We start from the raw sequence: 17,552 nt of genomic DNA on the forward strand, positions 1-17,552 counted from the left end.
ATGATGCACTGTATCCTTACTTAGCAGGCTTATCCCAGAGAGGCAGCAACCACATGGTACCTGGCCAGAATTCCAAGCATCCATTTGATGGAGGAAAAAATATAAAATATCTGATACCTTTAGAATCCATCAATTCATGGACCTTAGCTGGTGATTTGGTTAACTAGGTAGGAAATCAGAACTGCCAGTTGTTGGGAAAGTTTGTGGCCAAGAACTACAGGTGTGCCTCTAATATGAGCAGATTATATTTCTTTGACCATGTGAGTGGCTTAAACTACCAGTGCCCTAAGAAACACAGTGCATTACAAATGTTTGTGTGCTGGTTATTTCCGTTCTTGTTGTATTTGGAATCCTGAGACCCTTTTCATGTGGCGATACTGAAATGGAGGAAGTGAGGTCTTCACTCCAAAGCCTGTCAGGCAGCAGAGTATGAGTGGGGGTTTCCGAGACCAGCCAAGATAGTCCAAACTAGAAGAATCACTCAGGCAGCCCAGGATTCTTTTTAAAAAATAATAAATATTGTTTTAAGACAGAAAAGGAAAACTATTTTATACAACTCTGGGCATAGAAACTTGAGGTTTTTAATTAATTTTTAGGTCAATTAAACTTGCCCTGTGCACCTCAGTCGAGACGAAAATAGAGTAGGTCAATCACAAAGGAAAATGTAAAAGTTTAGATAAAGATGTCCCTCCATGAAATGGTACCATGCTACATTTTGTGGAGAATGCCTATAGGCCATGCTACATGGAAGGCTGAGGCAGGAGGATTTCTTCTGTCCTCGAGTTTGACACTAGTCTAAGCAGCCTCATGAGATTTCACTAGTAAAAGAAAGCAAATGATACTAAAGATATCTGCACAAAACTTTCCAATACTGTTATGACAAGAGTCAAATAATTACGGTGGTGGCGCATGCCTTTAAACCCAGCACTTGGGAGGCAGAGCCAGGCGGATTTCTGTGAGTTCGAGGCCAGCCTGGACTACCAAGTGAGTCCCAGGAAAGGCACAAAGCTACACAGAGAAACCCTATCTCGAAAAACCAAAAAAAAAAAAAAAAGTCAAATAATTTCATAGCTTGCGGATTCATTTTATGAATGTATCCAAAGATCATTTCACCAGCAATGTTTAGGAATAGCTGAACTCAGGCATTGCATTTAATCTGATGTCTTTTGTTTGTCCTTCTTTAATTTGAAACCCCTCTTCAGTCTTTGCTTTTCATACCCCTCATTACTTCCAGGATCTCCTTTCCGCACTGGAGTTCATGTATTGTTACCTGATGATTACATGTGGCTGTCTCTTTTCCTCAGGTCATTTTTTCTCTTGCTCATTGCATAACATTAGGACATGCATGGCTCAGTTTTGTCTCAATAGTAATGATGTCAACATTGAAGACTTGGTTAAGGTACCGTAGGCCCAGTTACCCACCATTCCTTCCTCCCTGGTATAATTTCTCCTTTGTATGCTGTGTATGACTATTTCATCAAGAAGCATGATGGGACTGCATGCATATTTTATATTTTATTTCTCAGAGAAGTCTCCATCAAATAATCCAAACATAATAATTTCATTTTACTAAGCATGATAGACTTTTTTTTTTACTTTTCTCCTTTTCTTTTTTCTTTCTTTCTTTTTTTTGTTTTTTTGGTTTTGGTTTGGTTTTTGTTGTTGTTGTTCTTGAGAAAGGGTTCCTCCATGTAGCTCTGGCTGTCCTGGAACTCACTCTGTAGACCAGGCTGGCCACGAACTCACAGAGATCTGCCTGCCTCTGCCTCCCAAGTGCTGACTGGAATTAAAGGCGTGCCCCACCACACCTTTAGGATCTTGATAATTCTGAGTGCACAGTAGCTATTTCACATAACGTTCCTCAATTTGGGTTTGTCTGACATTTCCTCATGATTTTCAGCTATGCTTATTTTGGAACTATCACAGAAATCATTAGTTCCCAGAGCGTCATATCAAGAGGCAAAAAAAAAAAAAATGACAGTGTGTCCCATTGCTATTAATTTTATGATTACTTTTGTTATCACTGGGCTGTTTTTTTTTTCTACTATGAAGTGAGATTCTTTCCTTTTTATATAGAGCAGGTATCTTTTGGAAGATAACTCGGCAGGTATTTAATTAATTGCCTAATCATCAAAGTTATTCTTAGCTTTAGCATCCATTGTTCATTTTCATTCTTGCTTAATTTGGTTGTTGCGACGAGGGCTACCAAACTGTCACTTTCTAACTCCATTGTCGCTTCTGTGTCCTTTGTTCATAAGGCACAGTAAGGAACAGATTTTTCTCTTTTACAATAATTTATTTCAGCATAATGGATTCTTACTTTTGAATGGGTTATGATCCGTGACTTCCATAATTTAGACTGATACTCAACTTGTACCTGATTTAGTTAATTGCACACCCTCTGTCCCTTACCTTGTCTCTTGCTTGGTTCATATTTTCCACAGAACATGATGTTCTGAGTTCATCATGTACTTTCCCAGTTTGGGCTCTGAGGTCAGTCATTTCTCTGAAGACTTAATTCTTTTTAGTGGAAAATGGCCTTTTCAAGCTAAGAGCCGAGTATTCAGTGTAGTCACCATGACTATAATGAAACTGCTAGCTGCCCTGAGTGATCAGGACTAGGAAATACACGTATGCACAGCAACGCATGCCCTGCCATGTAGACCTATACACATGAACACTCAAATTTGTTACTCATTCAGGCTTTCCATCTATCATCATGCTCTTCACTTGTTCATAGCAATGCCTCCAATTCTAGTCTACCAAACAGTTCTTTACAGTAACTTATGCTTTTTACATTTGATTACCATTTAAAGATAAAAGAGACCACAGTGCTTTGAGCCTCTGGGATATGAAAACAAGTAAGGAATGGATTTTTAATTAATGCCTCCAGAAGCAATAGTCTCTTTGATTTTACCCATTGCAGACTGCTTTCCTCTATAAATCTATGATAATCTATTTGTATTATTATTCTCTTTGTATATACTTAAATATCAACATGCATGCATATATTTATGTGCTGCTTTTCTGTCACCCATTTCGGTTGTGGAAATGATCGCTTCATTCCTGTCACCACCCTAGAACTGGAAGGCTTAGGCAAGAGTATTGTTAGGAATCCAAGTCCTCTGTGGGCTTGATAGTAAGTTTGAGACCATCTTGGGCTACCGAGTAAGACCTTGTCTTGAAAAAACAAAATTACTCTGTGTTGTTCTGAGTCAGTGGATGGGTGATGCTTTGTTACCTTAACAAAAGCAAACTTACATAGGAGTGTTCTTGTAGTTTTTTTGTTTTTGTTTTTTTTTTACCATTATAGCTTTGTTGGGGTGAGCGTTTCATTGACAGAGGAGCTTAGCTTTCCTTTCCTCCCAAAATCGAGGGCTGTGTTTTTGCCAGATCAACCAACAGGCCTATGCTAATTTAGACCATTAATAGATCAAGGGCGCCCTCTTCTGTTTGTTTTGCAGCATAATTCTACTTTTCATTTTTGAAAAATGGTATGGGCAGTGATCATATTATGGATTGCATTTTCCTGCTTTATTTTGTTTTGTTTTGCTCTTTTAAAGTCCTGCATTTCCCCCTTATGCTTAATATCTTTTTTACTACCCAGTCTTCAAAGGAAAATTACTCGCCCCCCCCTTTTTTTTTTTTACCAGAAGTCATGACCTTTAAAGTCTTACCTTAAATCAGGGGTTCATTTTAATTTCTTCCTTGTAGTAAATAGTTGCTATTCTAGGATATTTCAATATTGTCACACTTCCCATAGTCTTTCCGTTTGATCCACAAGCTTTGAAATATTTTATAATTACATACTTATATAGAATATATTGTGATTTATTCATCATGACTTTCTCTTATTCCTCTCTTACTTCTGCTGGACCCTTCTTTCCCAATAATTATGCCCCCTACCTTCATGTCATGCACGTGTGTGATTGTGTGTGTGTGTGTGTGTGTGTGTGTGTGTGTGAGAGAGAGAGAGAGAGAGAGAGAGAGAGAGAGAGAGAGAGAGAGAGAGAGAGAGAGAGAGAGAGAGAAGGTCTTACAATTTAGCCTTAGTTTGGCTGACAATTACTTCAATTACTTCATATTTATTTTTGGCATTCAGTTAGGCCCCATCTTCTATCTCCATGTTGTTTTCTCCAGATATTCCTTGCTCTCTGGGAGAAGGCGCCAGGAGTACTTGACATACTTGGGATTTGTCAAAATTTCTACTTCCAGGTAAGTTACGTAACATGACTTTTGAATTTTGTGTTCATTCTAGCTCAGCTGTGGCTGCTGATTTTCGTCATCGTAGTGCCTCATGCCAGTTCCTTGGAGTAAGACTTGCGCCAACTGGGACTTTACTGCTGCATCTGCATGCAGGATGGGCTTCTCTAGCTGCTCAAGGTTTCAGTTCTCTGTCTGCGGTGTGCTACTCCAGTCTTTCCTCCAACCATTCTCTTGGTGCTCTGTAATGAAGAAAAGTGGGAGAAGCCTTTGTAAAAGACGATTGATTTTCCAATGACAGATTTTAAAGTTTGTATACTGTCTACTTCTTAGTTAAGCTGTGGATGTGGGTTTCCGTGTATTTATTTGCGTCCCTTCTGCTCGGATTTGGGGGGTGGGGTGGATTATGAGAGAATCAGTTTCTGGCACTCTCATTTCCTTGGATACCTACACACAACTCATTCTGCAAAAATATATAACACCAATCCAAAGGCCAGAGCCAAACAAAAAAATACCCATAAAACTAAGTCAAATCACAATCCAATCTATCCAAACCTGGCTTGGTGACAAACATCTGTAGTAACTGAATTCCAGAGGTGGAGACAGGAGGAGCAGGAGTTTAAGGTCATCCCCAGCTGTATGGTGAGTTCCAGGGCACCATGGAACATGTGAGATCTCATTTCACATTTAAAAATAAAAATAAAAAATAAGGAAGGACTTTAGATTAAACTCAGTGTTGACAGAGTTAAATGTTACTTTTTTAGCACCAAAAATTATCTCATGATAACTCATTCACTTATTGATGTAGGAATGTGAAAGACTTCAAGTTTAGGAAATCCATTAAAAAGAATGCTTCATATAAATCAAGTTTAACAAACACTTGTAATCCTCATCATGAATGGAAAACAAAAAATGGCTTGATATATGTCACATTCAGTTAAATAAATAATGGTCTTTAACATATTCCATAATTCCTGTTAATATCTGAATGTTAAGGTTAGCATCTAAGTTGATACCTTCCTAATGCTGCCACTCTTTAATACAGGTCCTCATGTTGTGGTGACCCCCAACCATGAAATTATTTTCATTGCTACTTTGTAACTGTAATTTTGTTACTGTTATGAATTGTAATGTAAATATTTTGGAGATAGAGGTTTGCCAAAGTTGTTATGACACACAGGTTGAGGACTACTGCTTTAAAGCCTTGAGATAATATATAAAGATTAAGTAGGGCTTATCCCTGGGATGATAGAATCATTTATCATTTTCTTGGCTTTATTTAGGCAAGAACTGTATATATTTGAGATACACAAATTGTTGCTTTGGTATCTATATACAGTTTGAAATAATTGTCATGACACAGCTAATTATTGTTATAGTTTTCCTCTTGTATAGTTAGCATGTTCTTTTGTATTTTGTGAGGATAGCACTATGTATCTCTGTGCTTAGCAAATACATTTGTATGTATATATATATTACTGTATATTATATTGTAACTGATGTATATTATATATTATTATATAATACATTATTGTTAGCTGTAGTGATAATGTTCTACACTGGATCCCCAGAATTAGTCATCTCAAATACCTGAAATTTGATTTAACATTGGAAATTTTGTTAATATAGTTGACCATATTAGTACAATAAACTAGACAAAAGGGTTTGTTTTTCTTAACAAACACAGGAAAAAGCATTTGCCAAAAGTTGCCATTTACTGCCAAGTCAAAACTCTCACTAACTTCACAATGGACAATCTGAACCTCCCCGCCCCCTAATATCATAATTAATTACAAAAGGCTGAATGTTTGTTTGGGGATTTGTTTATGTGATTGAGGAATAAAAGCCAAGGCCTTTTGATTGCCAGCAAGTGCTCTGCAAGGGACTGACATCCCCAGCCCGGCAGGCTTTTTCATGAAGACAGCACAGCTCTCCATTTGTTCCAGTCTTTAAGTGTTTGGAGAAGGGTATTATTATAATTTTGAGGGCTTGCATAGCTTTTATTAACTTCATGCTTAAGCATTTTGATATTACTGTAACTGATAGTCTTCTATTCAAATTTCAATTATTGCTAGAATTTATAAATAAAATAGGTTAAGTACATTGGTTTTATTTAATATGAACTCACTAAATGGATGCGCATTAATTTGACTTTTGGATATATTCTATTAGTATTTCTACATTATCATTTCCTCAATGAATAATATTAGGTTTACTTCTTCCTTTTCTATCGTAATAATCTTCTGAACAAAACCAATTTTCCACCTACGTCTGGGAGAAGTTTTGTTTCTTAATTTCCTTGACTTGTTATTTCCTTCTATGGTTTTACTATCAAGCTGATGATTCCGACAGAACGAATGGGAAGCACTTGAATGGAATTTAAATAGTCTATTCCTTCACTGTTAGGATTTGGTAGTAAGATTACTGGGGTCATGTTTGGGGTATATTTAAACAACAAAGTCAAAGGTTATGTGGACTCTAAGCTCTTATGAGAACTTTCCTTATTTGTAGCTTTCAGGGGATTTATTGACTTCATTAAACGTTCACTGTATTGATATGTAATGGAGTTGTTCTTGATAATCTCATAGTGTACAGAGGCCCTGTTCTCATCACTCCCATTTCATTTCAAATGTATTTGCTTTTTCTCCATTTTTCCTAATTTTCTCACTAGAGGTTCAACAATATTTTTATAAAGAACAGCATTTGTTTTTGTTGACTTACTCTATTGTTCTCCTGCTCTTTTCAAATTGCATTTATTCAAATTTTACTAATAGTCCTGCTTGTTTTGACTTTAAATTGTGGTTTTATTCTGATCCCACTGAGAATACTTTCCCTTTTAGTTTCTTCTTTGGCCTCTGTGCTGTTTCTGAACACAAGGTTTTTGTCTCAAATTACATGTTCTTGTTTTGGTTGTTTTCCTATTGCTGGATGCTAGAGGTATCTCACTAATGGAATTCCATTGTGATCAAAGAACATTCTTTGTATTACAAGAATACTACAAACTACTTGTGAGTTATCTGAAGGGCCCAGAGATAGACTATCTTGGCTGTTGTTTGGGTACTTGAGAAAAATATGTGTTCTTGCTATGTTAGACAGCGTGTTCTATTAATGTCTGTTACTTCAAGTGCATTGTGCTGCTCAAAGCTTAAAAGTCTTTACTAATTAGGAGCCTGCTTGATACAGTATGGTACTGAAATTCCTAACGATAATCATTGATTTCTCCTCTTTGTGGGCATTTTAAAAAACTTTTTAGTAAATATATTTTGAAGATCTACTGAGAAATCATTTTGGATTCTATGCTTTAGATAAATTAGTCATTTTAATACCACAAAATAATTTTGAATCCAAGATAAATTAAATTTGGTACTAACAAAAAATTTCAAACTTTCTTTTGATTGGTGTTTAAATGCTATATAATTTTCATCCTTATATTCTTAAGCAGAATGAAGGTGGAATTGCTTCTTTATCCAACCTTACAGTCTTATATTTTATTGTAGACAAAATTTTAAATGGTCTTATTAAATAAGAAACATAGAACCAAATACAGAGTTAAAAGCCCAAGAGATTTGTGCACTAGCAAAGAGCCAAGACCACCTTATTTTACCACTCACTGCTGTCCTTCCCCTGAGAGAGAGACCTTCTTCCTGTGTGTCTTTAGTTTTATTGCTCTCCTGTTCTGCATTCTCATTGGCTCTGAGCCCAGCCACATGACTTCCACATCACTGCCTGTCTATACAGACCTCCTGGTTTCCATGATTGACACTAGGATTAAAGACTCAAGGGGTCACCACCCTTGGCTGTGTCCTTGACCACACAGAGACTCTGCCTGCCATGTGATCAGATTAAGGGCATGGGCTACCATCACCTGACTTCTGTTCCTGGCTCATTAATGACCTGTGATCTCTAGGCAAACTTTATTTATTAACATACAAATAAAATCACATTTCAGCATGATTAAAATATCGCTACATTTTATATAGGGTATTCAGTGCCTTTAATTTTTAATAATATCTTGTATTCTTTAAAAATGTTACACAGTTCTGTCTGGTTTTATGCAATAATGCCCAGAATACAAATTTGGAAACCTGGATTTCAGTGTGCAGAAAATGAAACTGGATCCTTATCTCAAAACGTCCATAAAACTCAACTCTAAATAAATCAAGGACCTTAACATAAGATCTGATAGTCTGGATTGGACCAAGAAAGGCTTCCTGAGACACACAATTTGTCAGATCTGACTGGACCAAGAGCCCTGATAAAACCAAGAGCAGCACCGTGAGTCACAGAATCATCTAGCTTGGATTAGACCAAGAGCAGCTCCCAGAGACACAGAATCTCCCAACTTCAATTAGACAAAGAGCTACGATTGGACCCAGAGGGGCCCCCTTGAGACACAGACACAGCAAGCACAGTTGGACCAAGAGCAGCTCACTCAGACACAGGCATCTCTTGCACCTATTGAAGGAAGAGATGGGTAGACGCCAGTGCAAAAAACATTAAACAACATAAAGAGAAATATCCAAACAGGCATCAGCAGAACCTAACCCTTCCACAACAGCAAGACCTGACATCACAATGTAGAAGCAGAAGAAAGCGACCTTAAAAATAACTTCATGAAGTTATTAGAGGCCTTTAAAGAGCAAATGAAAATTTCACTTAAAGAAATTGAGGAAAAGACAAACAAAAAAGAAGAAATCAATAAATCTCTTAAAGAAAGCCAAGAAAACCATGAAAAAGCAATTAAACATGTGAGGGAAACAGTTCAAGACCTGAAAAGTGAAATAGAAACATGGAAGAAGACACAAACAGGAAACAGATGCAAGCATAACCAACAGAATACAAGAGATGGAAGAGAGAATCTCTGGGGTAGAGGAAAACTTTACCAACTTAAAGAAGGAAATACCTATGAAGATATAAGAAGCCTATCGAACACCAAACAGAGTAGACCCCCCCAAAAAACGTTCCCTCACTACATAATAATTAAACCACTAAACATAGAGAATAAAGAAGGAATATTAAGAGCAGCAAAGGAAAAAGGCCAAGTGACTTATAAAGGCAGACCCACCAGAATAACACCTGACTTTTCAATGGAGGCTTTGAAAGTCAGAAGGACCTGGACAGATGTAATGCAGATACTAAAAGACCATGGATGCCAGCCTAGACTAATATCACCAGCAAAACTTCCAATCACCACAAATGGAGTGAACAAGACATTCCAAGACAAAACCAGATTTAAACAATACCTATGCACAAATCCAGCCCTACAGAAAGCACTAGAGGGAAAATTCCAACCTAAGGAAGTCAGATACACCCAGGAAAACACAGGCAATAGATAACCCCATAGCAGTAAATCTCAAAGAAGATAAACACATACACTACCACCAAAAGATATCAGGAATTAACAATCACTGGCCATTAATATCCCTTAATATCAATGGACTTAATTCACCTATAAAAAGACACAGGATAACAGAATGGATACAAAAGCAGGACCCATCTTTCTGTTGCATACAAGAAACACACCTCGACTTCAAAGATAGACAATACTTCAGACTAAAAGGCTGGGAAAAGTCTTTACAATCAAATGGTCTTAAGAAGCAAGCTGGTGTAGCTATCAAAATATCCAACAAAATAGACTTCAAACTAAAGTCAGTCAAAAGAGATCAAGAAGGACATTGCATACTCATCACAGGAAAGATACACCAAGATGAAGTTTCAATTCTGAACATTTATGCCCCAAATACAAGGGCACCCACATGTATATAAAACAAACATTACTAAAGCTTAAATCACACATAAAAACCTACACATTAATAGTGGGAAACTTCAACACCCCACTCTCACCACTGGACAGTTCTGCTAGATCAAAATTAACGGAGAAATAAGGAACTTAACTAACGTTAGGACTCAAATGGCATTAATCGACATCTACAGAACATTCCACCCTAACAAAAAAGAATGTACCTTATTCTCAGCACCCCATGGAACCTTTTCTAAAATGACCACATACTCAGTCAAAAAGCAAATCTCAACAGATATAAAAAAATAACTGGAATAACCTCCTGTATTTTATCAGACCACGATGGTTAAAAGTTAGATTTCAACAACAACAAAAATTACAGAAAGCCTACAATCTCATGGAAACTTAATAATGCTCAACTGAATCGCCAATGGGTTAAGGAAGAAATAAAGAAAGAAATTAAAGACTTCCTAGAGATCAATGAAAATGAAGACACCACATACCCAAACTTATGGGACACTATGAAAGCAGTGCTAAGAGGCAGGCAGTGGGATTGGCATCTGTCCCTAGTGCATGAGCCAGCTTTCTGGAGCCTAGGGCCTATGGTGAGACACTTTGCTCAGCCTTGGTGCAGGGAGGAGGGCTGTTGGACCTGCCTCAACTGAATGTACCAGGCTCTGCTGACTCCCTATGGGAGTGTAGCGAAGGAAACTGCCAGTGGTGTGAAGAAGCAGCCTACAGAATGAAAGGAAATCTTTGCTAGCTATAAATCTGATGGAGGATTAATGTCTAGAATAAACAAAACTTAAAAAAACTATCAAGTGAACAATCCAATTGAATTAAAAAAGGGTTGCAGAACTGAACAGAACGTTCGAAAGAAAGAAAAGAAAGAAAGAAAGAGAGAGAGAGAGAGAGAGAGAGAGAGAGAGAGAGAGAGAGAGAGAGAAAGAAAGAAAGAAAGAAAGACAAAGACAAATGGCCGGTAAACACTTTAAAAAGTGTTCAACATGGAGGGGGGCAGGAAGGGAGAGAACAAGGGAATCTGTGGCTATTATGTAGAATTGAATAGTATTGTAAAATAAATAAATAAAAAATAAAAAAAATATGAAAAAAAGTGTTCAACATCATTAGCTATCAGGAAAATGGGTATTAAAATTATTTTAAAATTCTATGTCAGGGATGGAGAGAAGGCTCAGTGGTTAAGAATACTGGTTGTTCTTTCAGAGGATCCAGATTCTATTCTCAGCAACCAGGAGGTAGCTCATAATCATCTTTAACTCCACTTCCATGGGGATCACATACCATCTTTTGGCCTCCACAAACAACAAGAATGCATATGGCACTCAAGTATACAGTCCAAACACTCATAAACATAAAATAAAATAATCATAAAATACTAAGATGATTCTATCTTACTCCAGTCAGGAAGGCTGTCATCAAGGATACCAAATGCTGGCAGCAGGTGGCAGAGCTCTTCCACAATGTGGATAGGCATGGTGGGGCACAGTTGTAATTCCAACGCATATGAAATAGAGGCAAATGGATCTTTGTGATTTCAAGAACAGCCTGATCTACACAGAAAATTACAGGCCAACCAGGACCGCACACCGAGTCATTGTCAGTAATTAAGAAAAGAAAGAAAACTATAAGTACATATTAAATACTTAATTCTACTAAATACAAAATTCTACTAAATACAAAAGAAATGGATGAATTTCCAGATATGTAGCCACATGTGGTGGCTTGGATGCAAATAGCCCCCAGAGGCTCATAGGGAGGGGCATTATTGGAGATGTGGCCCTGTGGGAGCAGGGGTGCTGTTGTTGGATGAAATATGTCACTGGGGGTGGGTGTTGAGGTTTCAGAAGCTCAAGCCAGGTCTAGTGGCTCACTATCTCTTCCTGCTGCCTGTTGATCCAGATGTCAAACTTTCAGCTCCTCTAGCACCCTGCCTTCCTTCATGTAACAATGCTTCCAATCATGACAATAATGGATTAAACCTCTGAACTGGAAGCCAGACACAATTAAATATTTTCCTTTATAAGAGTTGTCATGGACATGGTGTCTCAGACAACAATAAAACCCTAAGAGAACACAGTAACTAGAAGGGGTAAAAGGACCACATGATGAGTAGAGAATAGTAATAGGACATAGGTGATATGAAGGGGAAAATGGTAAAAGTGGGAGGATGCCTTAATAATGGAAGGAGAAGCAGATCAGTACAGATAGAATGGAAATAGGGACAAAGCACACCAAGGACATTTATCTAATAAAACCTCAAGAAATCATATTCTCTCATATTTACCTAAAATTTTATGTATATGATTGGGAGTGTGTGATGAAGTTATGCTACTTAGACAACACTACCCACAAAAGTCATAGACTAACAAAATCCCCAGTACCAAGCATGAAAAACATCCTTTTGAGTTGTTGGTTAGGGTGGCTGAAATGGCTTCCAAAACAAGGTAGGCTATTGCTGTTGCCTTTTGGTTGCCTTCTACAGTTGAAGTTAAGTCTTTATTGCTGAAGATATGCATTTCATACATAGGATTGGGACTGAAGCTGGATCTAATCTGAAAGCCTTCTTCCTGTGGTCTAGTTTTCATATTACCAGAAGGTATCAAGCAAGCTGCCAAGAGAATTAATGAATTGGCAGTCCTGTACAGCTGTGACAACTGTGAACCAGAACAGTTGCAATATAGTCACCACTTGACAATAACCAATAGCTGTCTAATTGGACTTAGAGCCCACTTACCAGAAGCAAAATCATGCCTGGTACTAGAAATATAGCCAAATACCCACAGATAGTGAAATCATGTATCTTAGAAGACTAACTACTAACACCAATTTACTAGTAATGGTATATAATTCCAAATTGCATTCTAAATCTTACCTTTATACCCACAGATAAATGTAGCTCTCACCCCTCTGCTGTGGGATGGTCTGTATGTCAAATGCTCTGATTGGTCAATAAATAAAACACTGATTGGCCAGTGGCCAGGAAGGAAGTATAGGCAGGACTAACAGAGAGGAGAAAGGAGGGAACAGGAAGACAGAGGGAGACTCTGCCAGCCGCCGGCCATGACAAGCAGCATGTGAAGACGCCAGTAAGCCATGAGCCACGTGGCAAGGTATAGTCTTATGGAAATGGATTAATTTAAGCTATAAGAACAGTTAGCAAGAAGCCTTCCACGGCCATACAGTTTGTAAGCAATATAAGTCTCTGTGTTTACTTGGTTGGGTCTGAGCTGCTGCAGGACTGGTGGGTTAGAAAGATTTGTCCTGACTGTGGGCCAGGCAGGACTAGAAAAAAATCCAGCTACAAATGGCACCCAATGTGTTGGCAAGAGTTTCCACCTAAAACCTGAGTAAAAAGATTCTAAAAAGGAGCTAAAACAGTTCCTAGTTGTCTCTTTCAAGTTAGTGGCAGCCTGCATGTTCCTGGTGGGTTCCTGGTGTGTGCGCTCAACTTGCCGTATGGTGGGAATGAGGTCTCTGCAAGTAGCACATTAAACTCCGTGGTGGATTTAGCCTTTGCTAGTACAAAACAGAAAGAGGTTTCTAGGCTACATGCTGCTTTGAGAGAAGCATAGACCCACTATTTCTGAGAGTTGATGGCTCCTAGAGCTGGTGGAAAACGTACCACCGCCATGTTGGGAAGCTGAAGTGGACAGAGCCAGCAGCCACAGTGCCAGTGCCATTTCAGGCTTAGAAGGCTGTAGTTTAAAGCAATAGGCTCAAGGTAATATAAAAAATAAGCCGCGTAAAGATGGCTACCACACAGAGAATCTGGATTATGTTCTCTTTGATATTTGTAACTGAAAAAAAATTGATTGCAAAAGCTGTTGAGTTATGCCAAAATGTATATTTTAAAGGTACCTTGACTTCAAAATTTGGATGTAAGGATATGTTGCCTTGGAAAGGAGACTCTGCTTTTGTTTCTACAGAAAGCCAGAGGCTATGGATTTGTTCCAGATTAAGATACATCAGGTTTGACCAGCCAAGACCCCCTGAAAGGTCTCCAGTGACACCATGGCCCAGATGATCCAACATCCAGAACCGTTTCAAGGCAATTGGCTCAGACAATATACCCTCACAGACTACTCCATAATCCTAAAATTTTCTTTGTGTCCCCACAAGATACAGCGCCCTCCTCCAGCAGGAAGTAGTAAGAGAAGCTACGCCCAAATTCCCAAATATACCAAGCTGGCTTTGGAAATGTGCAAAAGTTAAAACGCTCATTGTTTTGAAAAAATAAAAAAGGAAAAGGGGAAGTGTTGTGGGATGGTCTGTATGTCAAATGCTCTGATTGGTCAATAAATAAAACACTGATTGGCCAGTGGCCAGGCAGGAATTATAGGCAGGACTAACAGAGAGGAGAAAGGAGGGAACAGGAAGACAGAGGGAGACACTGCCAGCCGCCGCCATGACAAGCAGCATGTGAAGACGCCAGTAAGTCACAAGCCACATGGCAAGGTATAGATTTATGGAAATAGATTAATTTAAGCTATAAGAACAGTTAGCAAGAAGCCTGCCATGGCCATACAGTTTGTAAGCAATATAAGTCTCTGTGTTTACTTGGTTGGTTCTGAGCTGCTGCAGGACTGGCGGGTTAGAGAGATTTGTCCAGGCAGGACCAAAAAAACTCTAGCTACATCCTTCATCAGAGAAACTTCTCTCTGTAGCAAATGAATGAAACAGAGGCCATGACAGGAACAAGTCATGCTGGAGAAATAAAAAGAATGTCAGGAGCCAAAACCCAAAGAATAAATCTGAAACATAGCACAACTCCTGACATTCGATTCAGGAAACATTACAGAAGAAACAGAAGTATTTTAAGAGCCAGAGGACAAGAAATTCTACTATGGGATTGTGTCTCCTAAAAATGGAAAGGAAGCTATACCCATGACATTAAAACAGTATTGCTGCCTAAATAAGACCTGGCCATGATGGTAAGGGGGAAATATAACAGGGTTCTACCCCTCGATAAGAACTATAGGCAACTAATGACTGCTGAGAGAAGGAAAATTTACCTGGCAAAAAATGAGACCCGCTAATTGGTTACTCAATACAAAGGGGTCAGCCCTGAGATTTAAAAAAATGGACTCAAGAGGTTATATTTATAAATACATGCATATTTATATGTAACAATAATAAAGAAAAAGAGACCAATTAGAGAATATGTAGGGTATTAGAAGAGAAGGAAGGATGAAGTGATGTAATTTTATTATTTAAAATAACTAATATAAATTATATTTTTAAAAATAATATAGAAAATAAACATTTTGAGATTTTTATATTACCTCAATCACTATTATTTATTTATTTAGATAGAAAGATAGATAGATAGATAGATTGATAGACAGATAGATAGATAGATAGATAGATCATGGTGTGGATGTAATGAAAGGGGAACATTTACATTTTTTGGGAGTGCAACCTGGTGTAGCTGCTGTGGAAATTAATGTGGAGGTTTCTCAAAAAAATAAAAGCAGAACTGCCATATGAACTATGTTCAGAACTCTTGAATACATACAGAAGAGATTCGTACCCCACCACAGAGGCACTTGTGCATCCATCTTCACTGAGGCTCCATTCACAATAGGAAACTGAATCAACCTAGATGCCCATCAGCTGAATAATGGTTAAGGGGAAATTGTGCCACATAGGCACAATGAAATATTACTAACCTATAAGAAATTATAATCATGAGATTTACTGTTAGATGTATGGAACTGATAAAACTTATCCTGAGTAATACAAGCAGGTCAGAAAGACAAATGTCATGTTCTCTCTTAGATGTGGATGTTATCTTTGAATCCTTTGTGTGTAAGATTAACCTGGACTTTACATGGAACTCAGGTACTTAAGAAAGAAGCCCTTTGGGAAGATACACATAAATGGAGGGGATGCCAGGCGGTGGTGGCGCACGCCTTTAATCCCAGCATTCGGGAGGCAGAGGCAGGCGGATCTCTGTGAGTTTGAGGCCAGCCTGGTCTCCAAAGCGAGTTCCAGGAAAGGCGCAAAGCTACACAGAGAAACCCTGTCTCAAAAAACCAAAAAAAAAATGGAGGGGAGATATTAAAACATAAGGAAAATGGGAAATACTGGAGGAGGAAATAAATAAAACATTGAAAGGAGTGGGGTGGGAAAATGAAGGAGTGGTGGAATGTCTAATCTAAATGTAGGGTGTATTCAATGCTATACAGAAACCTATGTAATAGCCACCTGTGTAAAATATTGTGTAATTAGAGTAGATTGTAGAACACAGGTAATGAGAAATAGGTGTTTGAGATAATCCAGGTTAAAAGTTTAAGTGAGGATGGAAATAGGATGTTGAAATATATGTATGGATATTTCCAGATGCCTTTTGGAAATACACTAGTATGTAAGCTAATTAGAAATATAATGTATATTGAAAAGAGTTTGGAGAGGAAGTTTCTCCACAAGTGGACAATGATGCTTTCAAAAGGTATTAGTCAGTAAATGAAAAGGTGTGCCCAGCAAAGTTACCTCCCTATAAGTTTTGGTCAGAGAGGCCACAGAGAGTCACCTGAAACAACGCGGCTACTGACACCCCTCTTATTTTCAAACTATAACTAGATAGTAAAACTTTTTTTGAAGCCACCACCCAACTTCCTTCTAGCAAGCTTACACAGTTCCAGAAGGTGCAATGGAAGCAGCAAAGAGCAAGAGACACATTGTCTCCCTAACTGCTAGGTCCTGCGTGCTACAAAATTGGCCTGCTTGGGAAATTTGCCCACTGGTATTAACAGTGACATGACAGTGACAGGGTAACCAAGAACCTTCTACTTGAGTATGAGGCCTACTGTACAGGAGGTCTTTCATACTTACAAGGCCAAAGCCTATAACTAGGGAAATCACAGCCCCAAGTGTGAACACACTGCTATTGTTATATTTAATGGCCATGCTATAATCTGTCTTCTGAATATTTGTGTTTATACCCTTAGATTTGGGTCACTCTCAACTTTGGTCAGAGACGCTTCTTTTACTTTTCTTTTTTTTATTACTAAGAGATTTTTCTATTCATCTTACATATCAACCACAGATTCCCCTGTCCTCCCTCCTCCCACCTCTCAGCCTTCCCCCACAACCCACTCCCCACCTCCTCCAAAGCAAGGTCTCCCCTGGGGAGTTAGCTGCTGTGGGATGTTCTGTATGGCAAATGTGTTGCTCTGATTGGTCAATAAATAAAACACTGATTGGCATGTAGCTAGGCAGGAAGTATAGACTGGACTAACAGAGAGGAGAAAAAAAAGAACAGGAAGACCAAAAGAGTCACTGCCAACCGCTGCCAGGACAAGCAACATGTAAAGATGCTAGTAAGCCACGAGCCACATGGCAAGGTATAGATTTATGGAAATGGATTAATTTAAGCTATAAAAACAGTTAGCAAGAAGCCTGCCACGGCCATACAGTTTGTAAGCAATATAAGTCTCTGTGTTTACTTGGTTGGGTCTGAGCGGCTGTGGGACTGACAGGTGACAAAGATTTGTCCTGACTGTGGGCCAGGCAGGAAAACTCTAGCTACAGTTAGCCCAGCCTGGTTGATTCAGTTGAGGCAGGTCCAAGGCCCTCCTCCCTGCAC

General features: G+C 38.5%; 1 long non-coding RNA gene across 1 annotated transcript; it reads right to left on the reverse strand.

Annotated features, from left to right (window-relative positions):
- Nucleotides 1-3,924: 3,924 nt before the first annotated feature.
- LOC143270982 (uncharacterized) lies at nt 3,925-12,614 on the reverse strand. The gene is made up of 2 exons (XR_013048212.1): nt 11,360-12,614; nt 3,925-4,445 (listed from the first exon to the last, which is right to left on the reverse strand). It is a non-coding gene; the product is annotated as an uncharacterized LOC143270982 (long non-coding RNA).
- Nucleotides 12,615-17,552: the final 4,938 nt, after the last annotated feature.

This window comes from Peromyscus maniculatus, chromosome X (assembly GCF_049852395.1).
Source record: "Peromyscus maniculatus bairdii isolate BWxNUB_F1_BW_parent chromosome X, HU_Pman_BW_mat_3.1, whole genome shotgun sequence".
Classification (NCBI taxonomy): Eukaryota; Metazoa; Chordata; class Mammalia; order Rodentia; family Cricetidae; genus Peromyscus; species Peromyscus maniculatus.